This window comes from Meles meles, chromosome 10, assembly GCF_922984935.1.
Source record: "Meles meles chromosome 10, mMelMel3.1 paternal haplotype, whole genome shotgun sequence".
In the NCBI taxonomy this organism is placed as follows: Eukaryota; Metazoa; Chordata; class Mammalia; order Carnivora; family Mustelidae; genus Meles; species Meles meles.
The window spans coordinates 41,233,176-41,249,480 of NC_060075.1; the positions used below are offsets into that span (position 1 = coordinate 41,233,176).

At 43.5% G+C, this 16,305-nt stretch overlaps 1 protein-coding gene across 4 annotated transcripts in view; it reads left to right on the forward strand.

Annotated features, from left to right (window-relative positions):
* Positions 1 to 10,098: 10,098 nt before the first annotated feature.
* The window catches only part of ELMO1 (engulfment and cell motility 1), a 533,506-nt gene continuing 527,299 nt past the window's right edge, over positions 10,099 to 16,305 (forward strand). For 3 of the 4 annotated variants that reach the window (XM_046020712.1, XM_046020719.1, XM_046020711.1), the window contains exon 1: positions 10,360 to 10,530. The gene's annotated coding sequence lies outside the window, so the exon portion shown is untranslated. The other variant, XM_046020713.1, reaches the window with a different exon arrangement.

Sequence of the window (16,305 nt, forward strand, 5' to 3'; positions counted from 1 at the left end):
AGTTGAGGGTGTAATATAGGTTGTTTCTGTTTAATTTTTGCAAATTTTAAGGGAAATACATTGCCCACTGTTTCATTTGCAAAGAAAAGAAGTACAACAAACAGATAATTCATTCTCAGGGAGCACTGATATTTTGAGGTATGGATTTATACAATTGATGCTGTACATATATGTACAAATATAATGTACACATATAAGTCTCTTTTTTCATTCAGTGATACGTCATGTTTCCTGTCACATTATATTATTTTCAACATCAATAAAAATTCTTCATACATACAGGGCATTTTGATTAGTATTTAATATTCCATTATATGGATAAACTGCAATGGAAGCATTGTCCTTTTTTGACCTTTTGAGTTCAGTGCAATTTTTGATTGTTGTAGCTTATAAGATGACTTGGGATAAACAATTTAGTGCCAACCGTGCTTGTTTTTTTTCTCTGATTATTTTAAGTATCCAATATCAGAGCGGGAGCATCTGGGTGGCTCAGTCGGAAAGCATCCGACTCTTGATCTTAGATCAGGTCTTGATCTGAGTGTTGTGAGTTCAAACCGCACTTCGGATTCCATGCAGGGCTTGGAGCCTGCTTCAAAAGAAAAAAACCAAAAACATCACCAGAGTGAGTGACACTTCTGGATCAAAAGACAGGGACAGTTTTTAAGGCTCTTGTAAATGACTTTCCAAAAAGACTTCTTCAAGGAATATATAGGTGTGTCTGTCTCACTACCATAGTCATTGTTTTTAAAATATATATATTTACTAGTTTGATGAATAAAACAGTTATTCATAGTTATTTGAATTCCTTGAGTTCTTTACTTAAATTCCTTTAGTATTCCATTGTCACATGCATTTTCCCTTTCATGAATAATCTTTTAATATCCCTTGCTCATTTGCTTTTTGCAGTGCTAGCATTCTAATGATGTGTTTGAGTTCATTGTGTATCAAGAATCATAAGCCGTTATCATATTTATAACAAATATTTCCAAATATCTTCCTCACTAATGGTTTGCCTTTCAATTGTCTTTGCTTTCTATCAGCGGGATGGACAAAAACAGAGGCAGAGATGCATTAAAACATCTGATGCCTTGGGGAAGAGGAGGGTCAGGTAGGTGTGAAGTTTCTGGACACATGTGTGCCTTTGTCCTGGCAGATGAGTCTGAAAAGTGGCTGTTAAGAGCTCTGTATGGTTCAGAGTTTGGATTATTGCTAGGTTACAGTGATGAACTATTGGAGGCTTAAAAGAAAAAGAAAAAAAGGAAGTAATATAATGAAACCCATCTCTTAGAAATGGAGATCTAGCAGTAGGGAAAAAGATGAGTTGGAAGGGAAAAGGACTTTCCCAGTCTGTTCCTAGTCTATTGACAGAGTCTCCTTAGTGATCTCCTAGGGTTAACTTACATGACTTTCTCTTTATGATTAAATTTGGATATTTACATTTAAGCTAAAATAAGGAATGGAGTATGGGATGGAAATTTATTTCTCAGAGAAAGAAGATAGGTAAAGATGAGTGAAGATATCAATAAATTAGAAGTATTTGTGAGGCTGACATTAAAGAAACACAGGACTTTCCTTCCCAAAATGTGCTTGTTTGGTGAACATATTTGACTAAATCCTAGAAATTAGGTAGAAAAGGAGGAGAGAGAAAATCCTAAGAGATAGGCAAGCCCTGAGAGCAGAAGGCATTGAGTGTTAGAGTTTAGAATTATTTGTAGGCGATAGGTAGCCTTTATGTTTTAGTCATAAAGTAGCTCATTGGGAACATTAACCTGGGAATGTGTCCTATGGACTGAAAAAAGAGGAACTAGAAGCAGGACGCTCAGTTACAAGTGTATTGCTTTGATACAACATTTCTGGAGGGCAATTTGGTGATAAGTAGCAACAAATATAATACATCCATCTTTTGACCCAAAAATTTCACTCCTGGGAATTTATTAAAGAAATAAAGGAAAAAGTGTTTAAAGTTGTATATGCAAAAATGCTAACTGAACTGTCATTTATAAGAGAAAAAATTTTGAAACCAAGTATCCAACAGTAACCCATAAGATGAGATACTATGAAGTGATTGTCATGACACAAATCCGTATTTATTGACCTTGAAATGGTTTAAAAATATATTTAAATGAGAGCAGAGGAATGAAAAACAGGATATTTAGAATGCCTCCACCTTCACTTAAATCATATATATCATCTCATCCTGCTAATGATTGTAGAATTGTCATCTCAGTGGTAGTTTCTAAAGCAAACCTTATTTAGAGTAAATTTCACCAACTAAAATAGTCAGCTTCCTCTCCTTCCTTCTTATAAGGAAGGAAGTGAAGCGGGCTAGGGGCCAGGGTTTGTTTATATACAGTCTCTGGCCCAAAATGGCATCCAGTATGTCTGTGCCTAATGTTAAATTAAAGCCTGTTCCATGTTCTGTCGGTTTGTAATATATAGTCATTTACAAATTCTGTTTAATAACTGCAGAGGTAATTTTCCCCAAATACAAATTATCATCTGATAGCCTTCAAACCCAAGTCTTCATCAGTCACTGTTAAGTCAGCTGTAGAAGTGTGGCATGGATGATCATGGTTCCGGATTGAGAAATCTGCTTTCAGTCCTCATCTGCCACTTCATAGTGAACTTGGCAGGTCATTTAGCCTCTTTGAGTCTGTGTTTCATCCTCAAAATGAGGATAATAAAATAGCTTCCCTTTAGTTGATGTGAATTGGACACAAATAAAAGCCCTTCCTGGACTTAATTCTTGTCTCTCTACATTGGGAATTTCAGGCAAAGAACATAAATACTAGACTGTTTTACTTTTTTATCTTAATTAAATTAAAAGTAACACACCCAGGGGCACCGGGGTTCTTCAGTCATTTGAACGTCCTGTTCTTGGTTTTGGTCAGGTCATGATCTTGGGGTTGTGGGTTGGAGCCTTGCCTTGGGCTCCATGGTCAGCACAGAGACTGCTTGGGATTCTCTCCCTTTCTCTTCCCCTCTCCCTTTCCCACTGCCTCTTCCCCTGCTCAAGCTCTCTCTCTCTCTCTCTCAAGTGAATAAATAAATAAAATCTAAAAATAAAAAAAGTAACATACCCTCAACACACTGTCTAAAATGCTGAAATATGTTTCCTTTATAATTAGTCTTTTTGGAATAAACCATAGATTATTTTCCTCAAATATCATAAAACTTCCCTATTTTTCTAAGTGTACGTGCAAACTGAAGAGGATCTCACCTTAATTATGAGTATTTAAGATAAATAATTATGTTATTCTTGTAACTTACCTCAGATTTATAATCAAATTCATAGTCTATTTTCCAGAAAAGAAGGCCTACCTTCTTTAGATTCTTCTAAAACATTTTGCTTATGGAAACGAAATGCTATTGAAGACTTTTCCCATCAGGCAAGAATATAGGGAATCCTACTTGCCTTTTACTTTTCCCATTCATGCCCCTAATACTAGGCTCATTAAGGGAGCAAATTGAAATGCTTGGAAATGAGTAATTATTTTTCTTGTCATAAATGGTATTGTATTAACACGAGCTCTAATATTGTCCTACCTCCAAATTTCACCTGAATATTTAGCAAAACATTTTTTCTTTTTTTATGTAAATCTTAAGACCCATATCAAGTTCAAAACCTTAAAATTGATAATAGTAAAATTACTACTCTGTCTTTAAATGATCTTTTCACATTTAATCCCTCTGCCCCTTTTTTCCTTTGAAATGAAAGAAGAAGAAAAAAAGAAGAGATAAGGTCATATTTGGGGGCAAACAATATAGGGTGTTGACAAAGAATGGCAAAAACTGGGACATTGTCTTGAAATAAAATTGATGGCATGGTGGATCTTTGAGAGTTGAAAGTAACCTTCAATCAATCTGGGTCCGAAATCCAAAAAAAAAAAATCAATGTATATAAAACTACAGATGAGCCAAGTTTGTCTAGATATATATGCCTTTGGAGATACCAAGCTGGTGGATAAACTAAGGTGTGTTGACCCTCTGACGTGTATGCGGTGACCCAGGAGGGGAAGTTGGAAGATGCAATTATGATTCTTAGAGTGATGTAAGGAAAATGGTGGAAGAACAAAGTGGCTCAGGGTGTCTAATTAGTGTGTCATGTGCCTGAACAAAGAGGGAACAGTGTTTCAGGAGAATTCTGAGTGGTGTCTGGAGGGTACAGCTGGGTGTTCTATAGACCAAAAGGAGAGCTTTTTAACAATCCATTTTAATGAGACATGATTTATATACAATAAAATTCACCTTTTTTAAATTAAAGATTTTTATTTTGAGATAGTTGTACATCCCACATAGTTGTAAGAAATAATACAGAAACATTTCTTTGAACCGTTTATCCAGTTTCCTGCAATGGTGAAACTAAAATAAAACATCACAATATTGTACTATTGTGCAACTATTCTTGACTATATCGATGTCAAAACCCTGATGGTGATATTGTATTCTAGTATTATTGTGAAAGGTAGTGTATACTATACTGTACTACTGTACTGAGCAATGTCACAGCCAGAATATCGACATTGACAAAGTCAAGATAGAGAGTAGTTCTATCACCACAAGAATGTAGCCCTTATACAGCCACAAGCCCTGGCTGCCCCCAATTTCCCACTCCACCATCTCTGACCTCTGGCAACCACAAATCCGTTCTCCATTTCAACAGTTTTATCATTTCAAGAATGGCATTTAAATGGAGTCAGGTGGTGTGTAACCTTTTAGGATAGGATTTTTTTCACTCAGCACAATTCCCTGTTAATTCATCCAAGTTGCCATAAATACCAATAGTTCGTTCCTTTTTATTGCTGAGTAGTATTCCATGAAGTAGATGACCCCAGTTTGCTTACCCTGTGAAGGACAAAATGTACTAATTTTAAGTTTATGTTTTTGATGAGTTTTGACAAATTGATACACCAGTGGAATCACTACCATAATCATAAATGGAGCGAGAGAAATGAAAATATATGTTCACATACGGACTACATGAACATTTGTAGCAGTTTCATTCATACCAGCTAAAAACCAGAAGCAATCCAAATGGTCAACCGCAGATGAATAAATAAACAAATAATCTTTAGAGCACGATACCCTCAGCCAAAAAAAAAAAAAGAAAGAAAGAAAGAAATGAATTACTGATGTAAATATCACACATAGGAAAAGGGCGAGACCTAAAAGAATACATGCTCTGTGATTCCATGTATGTGTATTTCTAGAAAAGGTAAAGCTTTTTTAGTGTCACAGAGCAGATCAGAGATTGCCTGGGGCTGCATGAATGGAGGGGAAGGACTGATTGCAAAGGGGCACAAGAAAACTTCTCATGGTTTAAGAGAACATTTTAAACCTTAAGCTGGGGAGACTCTGTTTCTCAGAATAGAAGAAAACAAGGAAGTGCTGAAAATAAATTTGTTTATGAGGGATAGTAAAAAGAGTAAAACAGGGATTATAGAAGCGCAAAGAACCAAGGTGTAGAAGAATAATGAATCCCAAAGGTGAAAATAAAGGAAACTTGAAAGAAACTTATCAAAGCTTCAAACTCCAGAAAGCTAATTGGAGCATTGTAACACCAAGGATGTGAATCTCACCTACCTGACATCGTTTGTAATATGCAGATCCCCCCTACTTGGTTTGTGATCTTTACACAGATGGGTGCCCTGCTCTTCTCTGGGTCCCCAAATAAACTGCAGCCCTGTAAATGCAGAAGGAAAGAGCGTGGACCTGCAGGTGTGTAAATTCTACAGGAAAGTCGTCAGCAAAATTATCTTGATTTCACTAATTGCTAAGACATGAAGTTGAAATTACTTCCAATAGCAGAAAGCAAACAAAGAACAATTTGTTTGTTTTTCTTGGAATTCTTTCATGACAAAATACACTGTGATCTTTCCTACTAATGCGCTGCTAGGAGCCCTTTCCAATCTTCCAAAAAGAGTATGAAGTACTGTGACAGCAAAGGGCATGCCCATATGAAAAGAAGATCTTTTAGCCCACTATACATCCCCAAATCCTCCCACCCTTGAAGGAGACAGTACTTTCCTGGTTGCAGGGAGAAAGACTGGTACAAAAACAATGAAAGACAATAGGATTGGAGATAGGAGTTCAGTCTAAAAAAGAACATAAAAACAGAGATCCAAAGTCAGTTGAGAGTAGTGGGGAGGGTGTCAATTCCAGGCGGCCTGGAGGTAGGAGAGAAGTAAGATATGCTTACTGGAACTCAGAACTGGGGAAAAAAACGAAAGTAAATAGGAAGCAAGCTGGAATCAAACTGTAAGTGGCAAGAATTACCGGGAGATGCTAAAACCACTGAGTAAAAGATCGTTGTGGAATAGGATATTCATGTAGTGCAAGAGATCCTACAACACATTTCTGTTTTTAAAAGATTTATTTCAGAGGCAGGGTGGGAGTGTCGTAGGGAATAGGGAGGGAAAAAATGAAACAAGATGGGATCGGGAGGGAGACAAACTATAAGAGACTCCTAATCTCAGGAAACAAACTGAGGGTTGCTGGCGTGGGTAGGGGTAGGGTGGCTGGGTGATGGACATTGGGGAGACCGTATGTGCTATGGTGAGTGCTGTGAAGTGTAGAAGCTTGATGATTCACAGAACCGTACCCTGGGGCAAATAATACATTATATGTTAATAAAATATATGTAAATCAGAATGCTAATTTACTAATTTATGACAATAAATGAAACCAAAGAGCAGGAAAAAAAAGATTTATTTATTTATTTGAGAGAGAGAGCATGCCTAAGCGGCAGGGTCAGAGGGGAAGGGAAAGAGAATCTCAAGCAGCCTCCATGCTGAGCATGGAGCCCAATGGGGGGCTTGATCCCATGACCCTGAGATCACCATCTGATCCGAAACCAAGAGTCAGAAGCCCAGCTGACTGCAACCCCCAGGCACCGCCCCCCTCCCCTACCCCAGGGCAGATTTCTTATTCATTGTAAAGGGAAAATGCATTTTTTCCCTGGAGTGACCTAGCTGGAGTGACACTTTGCAAGTGGTTGAAGTTAGTACCACCGAGAGAGGCACAGACAGAGAGTGTATGTGATGCGGTGTCAAGTGCCCACATCACTCTGCTAAAAGTAATTAAGTGAAAACCCAAGTCCTGCAGAAAAAGTACAAAGGATAAAGGCGGACATGAAATGACACCATAAGAAACTCTAAGAGTGTTTGCTGGGACTCTACCCCTTATTAATAAGAGTGATTAGAAATACAGGTTCTAGGGGCGCCTGGGTGGCTCAGTGGGTTAAGCCGCTGCCTTCGGCTCAGGTCATGATCTCAGGGTCCTGGGATCGAGTCCCGCATGGGGCTCTCTGCTCAGCAGGGAGCCTGCTTCCCTCTCTCTCTGCCTGCCTCTCTATCTACTTGTGATCTCTCTCTGTCAAATAAATTAAAAAAAAAAAAAGAGTGATTAGAAATACAGGTTCTAGATAGAAGGAAGGGGGCATTTTATCTCCTAATATTACAGGCCATAGATTAGGTTAATGGACAAGTTAGAATCTGAACAACTAAAGAAGAAATCTCAGATAGACCCTTAGACCCAATGCTTAACAGGAAAAAAAAACTGGAGGTTAAGAACAGGGTCTCACTGTATAATGGAATATAAGTAAGGGGGGGGAAGGAAAAGGAAAAATATAAGAGGAACTAGTGAACCCAAAGAATCTGATTGTCATCATGGCAGAGGGAGCCCCTTAGTGGGGCATCATCTGGAACCCTAGTATTCTTATCTGATGTGTGGATGTGGGGAGACTCTGGGTGCCTGAATCAAATTTGAAAAGACATACAGAAGGTTGACCAGGGGCTTTGGTCCCAGATATCAACCCCCTAAGCACAGACATGGCCTAACAATAACATAGCAAAGAATTTCCAGTCTTTGCTTTGTCCTTGGATCAGCGGTGAGGTAGAGGCATTTGAGAAAGAACTGACAAGACCTCAGGCTGTATTAATTGTTTTTAGTGGTTAATTTATATGACAACCAATTTTTTTTTTTTTTTTTAAAGCCAAGACTGGGGGCACCTTGGTGGCTCAGTGGGTTAAAGCCTCTGCCTTCGGCTCAGGTCATGATCCCAAGGTCCTGGGATCGAGCCCCACATCAGGCTCTCTGCTCCGCGGGGAGCCTGCTTCCCCCTCTTTCTCTCTGCCTGCCTCTCTGCCTACTTGTGATCTCTGTCTGTCAAATAAATAGATAAAATCTTTAAAAAAATAAAATAAAATAAAAGCCGAGACTGGCATCCTCCAAGGGAGAGATGGTCAAGATGAGAGAGATTTGAAACCATAGGATATGGAAAGGAGTTACAGTAACCCAAAACATTTCATCCTCAGCAGATAATGTTTGGATAGAATTCAATGTCTGCCTTCAAAGATCTATGTAAGGTTATCTCTTGGAGGAAGGATGTGACTTACTCCATGTCAACTGCAGAGGGCAGAGCTGGGACCAAAGGTTACAAGGAGGTGGATTTGTCTAATTGCTTTGCAAGGGGAGACAGAGTTCCCTATTTACTCTCGGAACAATTATGACAGCTAACATTTACCAAATGCTCATGATGTCTGCACCATAGTTAAAATCTTTATATGCCTTAGCTAAAAAGCTGTGGATCAAATTCTTAGTTATTCCAAGTGCCTCACAGCATCATTTAGTAAAGGCTCCATTTACTGACTGCCTATTAAATTACTTCATTTTGGTAGTTACCCTGTTTACTGTTATTGTATCATTATCTTTTTACAGATGAGGAAATACAGAAGGTAAATTAGTTTTTTTGGAATCATTCTGTTTTAAGTTATTGGCTTATAATGGTCTGGACCCAAGTCTTCCTGCTAGTAATACTGCCTCTAGAGGTTATGCATATAATAAGAGGTCAGATCAGGGCTGTTCATTAGAAATATAAGCCACTAATGTGAGCCATATATGTAATCTTACTTTTTCTATTAGCCACATTAAAAATGTAAAAAACCTGGTTGGCTCATTTGGTCGAGCATGGGACTCTTGATCTCCTGGTTGTGAGTTTGAGCCCCATGCTGGGTGTAGAGCTTACTTAAAGAAATAAAATCTTAAAATTAAAAAAAAAATGTATAAACTAGTGAAAATATTTTAAATTATATATATTTATATTTTAACCCAATACAATAACTCAACTGACTTATCACATTTATTACCTATTATCATTTGATGAAATGATTTAATCAACATAAAAATTATTAACAAGCTATTTTTACATTCTGTTTTTCCTGTGTCCATTTTACACTTGGACAGCATCTCAGGACTAGGCACATTTAAAGTGTTCAATAGTTGCTTGTGGCTCTTGGCTGCTAATGAACAGCCAGCACAGGGTTAAAATTTAAATCCCCTTGGGGGAGGGGGTGAGACTGCAGTTTAAAGAGGAGTTTTGCCTTCTACCCTAGATTCCAGCGCCTTCCAGCTCCAGATTTATCTCCTTTGCCAGTTTGAGGGGAGTGCATTAGTAGCCGCCTTTGTCTTTCCCAGAAGAGCCAATGTAGATATTTCTGATTAGGGAGAGGACAGGTGTTTCTCCTGCAACCTCCCAATGACTGTTATTTCCCTCCTGGCAGCTAAGCTGGGAGTTAGTTTTTTATTTTTGCTTTGAAGATCACGGAAGTAGGTTGCATTGAATAGTGTACCCCAGATACCAAACTGGGAGTAGAAAGTCTTGCTTTATGCAAAGTTATGCCAAGTTAGGGAGTCCCTGGTTTAACTGGTTAGAAATAAATTATGTAAATGCATAGGTAACTGTAAGAGGGAACAAAGGTTCTGTTATTCTCGCTCAAGGGTAGAGGCAAAGCGTCAGAACAAACACAGCAGCCCTTTAAAGTAGCTTTAAAACAACCCACCGAAGTTTCCCCTCAAATTCCAAACCAGTTGCCAAAAATGAAAGCATATAAAAAGATGCCACGCGCTCTCGGCCTCCCGGAGGTGGCGCTATGACGGTGACGGAGTTAATTAGTGCCTGCAAAGCGCCGCGTGTGAGCTCATCCGAGAAGTCATGCTCCGCACACATATTATTTATAGCGGATCTGAGGCGTGCACGGTGTTTGACATTTTCCTTCTTTTTAAGTAGGGGGACTTCAAAAAGTCGTGGGCACCCTCCCCCACCCACCGCAGGCAAAGTGCGGTAGGCAGGCTCCAGGGTGCTGGCGGGAGGTGAAAGCGCCAACCACGCGTGTCCCGGCGCAGGTGCCGGGGGGCGGCGGCGGCGGCCACTCCGCAGCGTCCGCTTGGGAGGAGAGTTCGCGGTAGATCTCGGGATGCCTTGCAGATGCAAAATGTGTCTCTGGCCAGCAGGAGGAAGGAAGAGGAAGTGAGAGCAGAGGCAGCCGGCGGCGCAGCAGCCGGCGGATCCCCAGTGTAAGTGCGTGTGCGCGGGCGAGGATGGGCACGGGATAGAGGCAGAGCCACCCACACCGCCGCGGCCCTGAGCTGGGGGACAGAGCCTCTGGCCCCCCTTCAGTGGTCACGGGTCGCCAGAGCTCTGGTCACTGGGAACCCTCGCCGCCACCGCCGCTGTCCTGCGACCCCGGGCAGGTTCGTAAAGTTTCCTGGGCTGGCGCCGCGCCCCGACTCGCTGACCTCAGCGTGGCGAGGGAGGGAGCTGGGGCTGGGGCACGGGAGGAGGCGCCCTGCTTTGGGGGGGGACTCCGAGCGCCGCGGAGACACTTTTGTTTCCTCCCCGGGGGCGCCGCGGCTGCAGCGGGGGTGGCCGCGGCGCTCGGCGGGGCGAGGGCTGCGGGCGCTCCCGGGCGCTCCGCAGTTGGGGAAGTCTGGGCAGAGCCGGGCGGCTAGTGTGGGAGCGGGAGCGGAGGGAGCGGGCACGGGGGAAGGAGCGCAGGGCCCTGGCCCCGGAACCCGCGGGGAGGATTTGGCTGGGGCCGGCTGGTGGGGGCTGCCGGAGGACAGTGCTGTTGGCGCCGGGGACTGGGGACCGGAGAGCGTGGGATTTGGGGGTTGAAGAACCGAGAGGCTGCGCTGGAAAAGGGACTGGCGGCTCGGACTCTGGCTTTTCTCCGGCACTGGCAGAAAGGAGGGAATTCCTCGGCCGGCGCACTCTGGGGAGGGGACAGCGAGGGGCTAGAGGGATGGAAGGCCCGAGGGGGCGGTTGGGGTGGCTGGGACTCGCGGGGGAGGCAGTAAATGCCTGCCTCCTGGGGACAAGCCGGGGTCCCCCGCTGGGACCGGGAACGACGGCGGAGGAGGGGGGCTTCTGTGGGAGATCCCGGCATGGAAGGTGGGGGGACACCAGGCGCGCCTTCTGAGTAGGGGACAGCGGAGCGCTGGGGGTCCTGGAATCCGAGCTGTGAGCGAAAGCGGAGATCGCCAGAGTAGCTTTGAGGAAGAGGAAATACAGAAGTCAGCCGGCCGGGGGGTGCGCGCGTGTGTTTGGGGTTGGGAAGTCGGTGTTGTGTCGCGGGCGCGCGCGAGGGCGGCGAGCGTGTGAGAGAGAGAGAGAGTGTGTGTGTGTGTGTGTGTGTGTGAGAGAGAGAGAGAGAGAGAGAGCGCGCGAGCGAGCGACCGCGAGGGGCTCCAGGGCTGGGGACTTCCCGCCAAATGACCCTCTCCCGCTTGGGGGCCCTTTGAAGTTCGTTGGCAGCTCCGGGCAGAGGTTGTTGGCCGTCAGACCTGCGTTGACCTAAAGCTGCAGGGCTTGGCCTCCCCCCGTGACCTGGCCCCAGGGGCCTCTGGACAGCTCCTGGGACTCACTGAGCATATTTTGTGATACCCTGTGCCTCGCACCCTGGGCCTGCTAACATCCCTGGCCAAGAATGAGGCGGACTTAATCCCCTGTATTCAAGATTTCAGAGAAGCCAAGACAAGGGTTTCTGCCTCAGGGGCCAGAGGCTGCAGGCTCCTGGTTTAGCGCTGCCCTTGCTTGGGAGTGGGTGGAGGAGGTGGGGGCAATGGAAGAATTGAGGAGGTGTTTGTTTATAAAAGTAATTAATGATCTGTATTTATGCATTAGCTCTTTGAGGGTTAACATTGGGAATGAGAGGGACATAACCCCACTCAGGTTCACTTTTAGATTAAAAAGCCTGGCAGGAACTATTATTAAGGGCCTCTCTTGGTCATGGTTTTTCATCCCTCGCCTCCATACCTACTTCCCAAGGTTATTTCAAGGATTTTCCTCCCCCAGTTTGCAGAACCTCAGAAGCCCAGATCCCCTGCTGTCATGTGGCAGACTTTTTTTTAACGGTTCCCCTTCTGAACCTCTGCTCTTTACTATGGTACATCTCCTCTCTCTTGAGGGCTGTGGTTAAATATTGCCTTTTTTCCTACTACATTTATTACTCAGATTTTTTTTTTTTTAATTAGACGGACTGGTTGTCTAATTGGGAAATTGAGGGAATGACCTGGAGTGTCGGAACTCTGAAGTGGAATGGGGTCAGGAGGGAAGGGAACTGAGGAGGAAGCTTGGTAGGTTATCAGGGAAGGGGAGGTTGTGAAGTAGGCCCTGGAGGCCTGGTTCTTGTGGAATCCAGGAGCAGGCATTGGGCTAAATTAAAGGGGGGGTGGTGTTATTAATGGTCATATCTCCACGCCAATCTCTGTTCCCATGTCTTATGTTTCAGCCTTTTAATTTTTTAAAGATTTATTTATTTATTTTAGACAGAGGGAGTGCAGGAGGGAGGGAGAGAGAGAATCTCAAATAGACTCCCCACTGAGCTGGGGGTGAGGTGTGTGGGGCTCTATGCCACAATCATGAGATCAGGACCTCAGCAGAAACCAGTCAGATGCTTAACCAACTAAGTTACCCAGGTGCCCCTCTTGCTTTTAATTGCAGCCATTCCGACAACCAACATTTTTCCTTTATTCCAACTTCTCTCCCCAGGACCTTTGCACACGCTACTCCTTTTGCACAAGGAAGTTTTCCCCACATGTACAGATGGCTCACTGCCTTGCTCACTTCAGGTCTTTGCCCAGTTGTCAGCTTACAGGCTGATTTTTTCCTGATTATCTCATGTAAAATAGCAACCAACCTCTCTCTGGTCCTCTTAAGTAACTCAGTTTTCCCTCTTAGCACTTATTACCCCCTGGTATTATATATTCATTTGTTTATTTGATTATGTCTGTTTCCCCCATTAGGATGTAAGTTCCATGAGGGCAGGGACCTTGTCTTGTGTAGAGGTCCACCTAGACTGATTCCCAGCAGACTAGGTGCTCAGTAAATAATTGCTGATGGACTGAATAAAAGATGCCCGTTATGCGAAATATACCAGGGAAGTATTGCAGCATCAGTGGCAAGGGGACCCGGGTAACAGGCTTTTGTTTTTTTCTTTGCCCTTCCCAGCATACCCAGCTGCTCCTTTTGCAGACCCCCTGTGCTTGAGCTGACTCAGAACTTCAGCCTGAAGGAAGAGAGGCAATTCCTTGGGAGAGTGGAAAATCAGTACGACTTATTGATAACTCATAACACATAACCATTTCAGATCTGGTGTTTTCAAAGCATGTGTTGCTTTAGCCAAAGAAATACTCCTCTAGGAGGAAGGGCGTTACTGTGCATGGAGTGAAGTCAGAGATAGCTACTGTATCCCGCTCTGCCTCCCAGAAAATGGAGGTGGAGGCAGAGGGAGAGAAGGGTAAAGGGAGGAAGGACAGGGAGGCAGAAAGAAACTTGGTGGCAGATGCAGGGGAGAAGACAAATGAGAAATATCTAGGACTAGAAAAACAAGAGAGGTAACAGATGAGGAGCTTCTATAGTGCTTCTAAATCCTAAGCATCTATGAAATTACAGTATTAAGATAGGACAATACTTAATTGTTTTAAAGTAATTTATCCCCTTTGGGTGTTTGGTGTGAATGGGTGGGGAGAGGTGGAGGAAGGGAGTGCTTTGAAGTCTTTGCAGAGAGGATGTGGCTGGGGCCATGCCAAGGGGCTCTACTGAATGCACACTTTGCTTACCTTATCATCTTTCTTAACACTGAAGGTTCAGCTTAGAGCTAATCATTCCTATGGAGGACATTTCCTGTCCTGATCTAAGACAGCTCTTACCCTGAAGGTTTGTATCTGAAGCCTGCCACCCCTTTAATGCCTGAAACCATCCAAGTGGGTAGTTTGGTATTTCTGACTTTCATTCTGTTGAATTGGGAAAAGGTGGGGAATTACTAAAATGCTCTGTGCATCACAAAGCCTCAAGTGTTTGCAGCTAATTACACAACTCCAGTTTGGCTTCCTTCTTGTCAACTAGTCCAGGGTTTTTGAAGTTTAGGCTTGCAACCCTGGTATAGATCAGAGTATCAATTGATCAGGTCCAAACCAGCAGTTTAAAACACGAAGTGGAAGAAAGTACAATGGATAACTGGGGCGTTTTACAAACCAGACACTAAATCTTTTTTTTTTTTTAACAGACATTAAGTCTTAATGTCAAGTATATTGCTTAATGTGGTATAAAAAAAAAGTCTGTTTTAATAATTCTGGAGGCCTTAGGAATCTACATTTTCAACCAGTTTTCCAAGGATTCTGATGACAGTGGTTCACAAGGCCATACATTAAGAAATGCTTAGCTGCTCCCACCCCCTTACAAAATGCTTTTGGTTTAATCTCCTCCAAGAGCTGCAGTTTTCAAATGTTCAAGCAGATACAGTAAAGGTGTCAGCCGTGGACTTAACTGTTAAAATGCTGCTGCTGATAGGACGTGATGGTCATGATTCCGCCCCATTGTCACAACTGGAAATCCAGCTGGTGTGTTTGTCACTTAGCAATGCACAGAGAGGCAGCGGATTCATTCGAAATTACTCTTTACTCTTACTAAGAATAAAATGACTGAATGTACTCTTTTCTGGCCAAGTTTTAGTTTTGAGCTTTGGAGGTCTTTAAGCTTTTCAGGTCTTAGGAACTTGGCTCTGCTCAACTTTTCATTGTTGACACCCAGTATTCCCATGTGGGTATTTTAATTACTTTCAGACCTTTGCAAAGATAGTAGTCACATTTCCTAGTGGCCACCACACTGCCATGATACATAATTAGATAAAACATTTTAGGTGACTTGGGCTTGCGACCGGCCAACCAAAGAAGAGAAAGGACGAGAACTTTCTGTTCTGGCTGGAACAAGGCTATTGAAGACCAGCCATCCGGGGGGCAGAGTGTGGCTCCCATGAGGCCTAGCACTAGGCAATCAGGTGCAGGAAAAGCCACCCCTGAGTGCCTCCTACACACATGCATTGCAGTTTGCTATCCTCCCCACCCCCCTGAGTGATTTAGGTTGTCCGAGTGTTAACAGTTAGAACTTATTTATAAGAGCCCGCGCTGAAGCCTGAGCAGGGTCCAGGAATAAGTTAGCTGTGTTTTCCACACCTTCCCAGGATAAGTGCAGGTACAGTTTGAGTCGAGTTCTGTCACCGGCCTAAGGTGGAGTAACCGTGAAGTATCCAGTAGGAATCCGTGTGGGAGAAGGAATGCTGGCTCACCAAATGGAATTAACCACAGCAACAACCTGGCGTAGCGCTGAGTGGAGAGATTAGTCACATGTATAAATAGAAGGAGATGACGATTCTCAAGTCAGTGTTCTAGGCCCCCACAAACACTGGTTTCCAGAATCTGAGCAAGATTATTATTGGAACCTCAATTTTAGGAATTGAGGCTGTAGTTTGGGCTATTTTAGTTCTCACGTTAATTCAGGAACGGAACTTTCCTCAGTTAGAAAATGTTTACTACTTGCTGGACTCCAGGACTGCAGTGTGTCTGGTGGGTGGTGGACAGCAGTTGGAGGGCACCATGTTCCAGTAAGCCCTGACCCGGCATTGCCCTAGAGATCTGGGAGTCACAGGATCCAAGCGATATTTCCCTTCTTGCCTCGACAGCTGACACCCTTCTTCCAGGAATGTGGCTTTGCAAAGGGTGGAGAACAGTAGAGTGTTATTATCCCATTTCATAGATGTGGCTTAGAGGACTGCAATGTCACAGGGATTGTTGGAGAGTATATCTGAGCCTACACCCAGCTTTTCTGTCTCTTTTTCCTTGTCGTTCCTTTCCCAGGCACCGTGATGCTGTTACTGGTTATTTTCTGCCCTTGTTGGTTCTCTAGCCTGTTCTGAGGCCAGGTCCTCTGTGTTGTGCTATGCTGCTGGGCATCCAGGAAGCCCTTCCCTCCTGTCTGCTGGTAGAAATGCCCTGGGTTGCCATGGCTCCCAGGGAGGTGTCTTTTGCCACTGAGGCTGAATTTGGCTGAGTTGGTGCCTCCCTTTGGATATCTCCCCCACAGCCAAACTTCTTAGCCTTGAGAGGGTTAGAGGATCTTTCTCGTGGGGACAGCATGCCCATCACCTAAGCTCATGATATTGAAGCATATAAGCCAGAATGGAATTCATC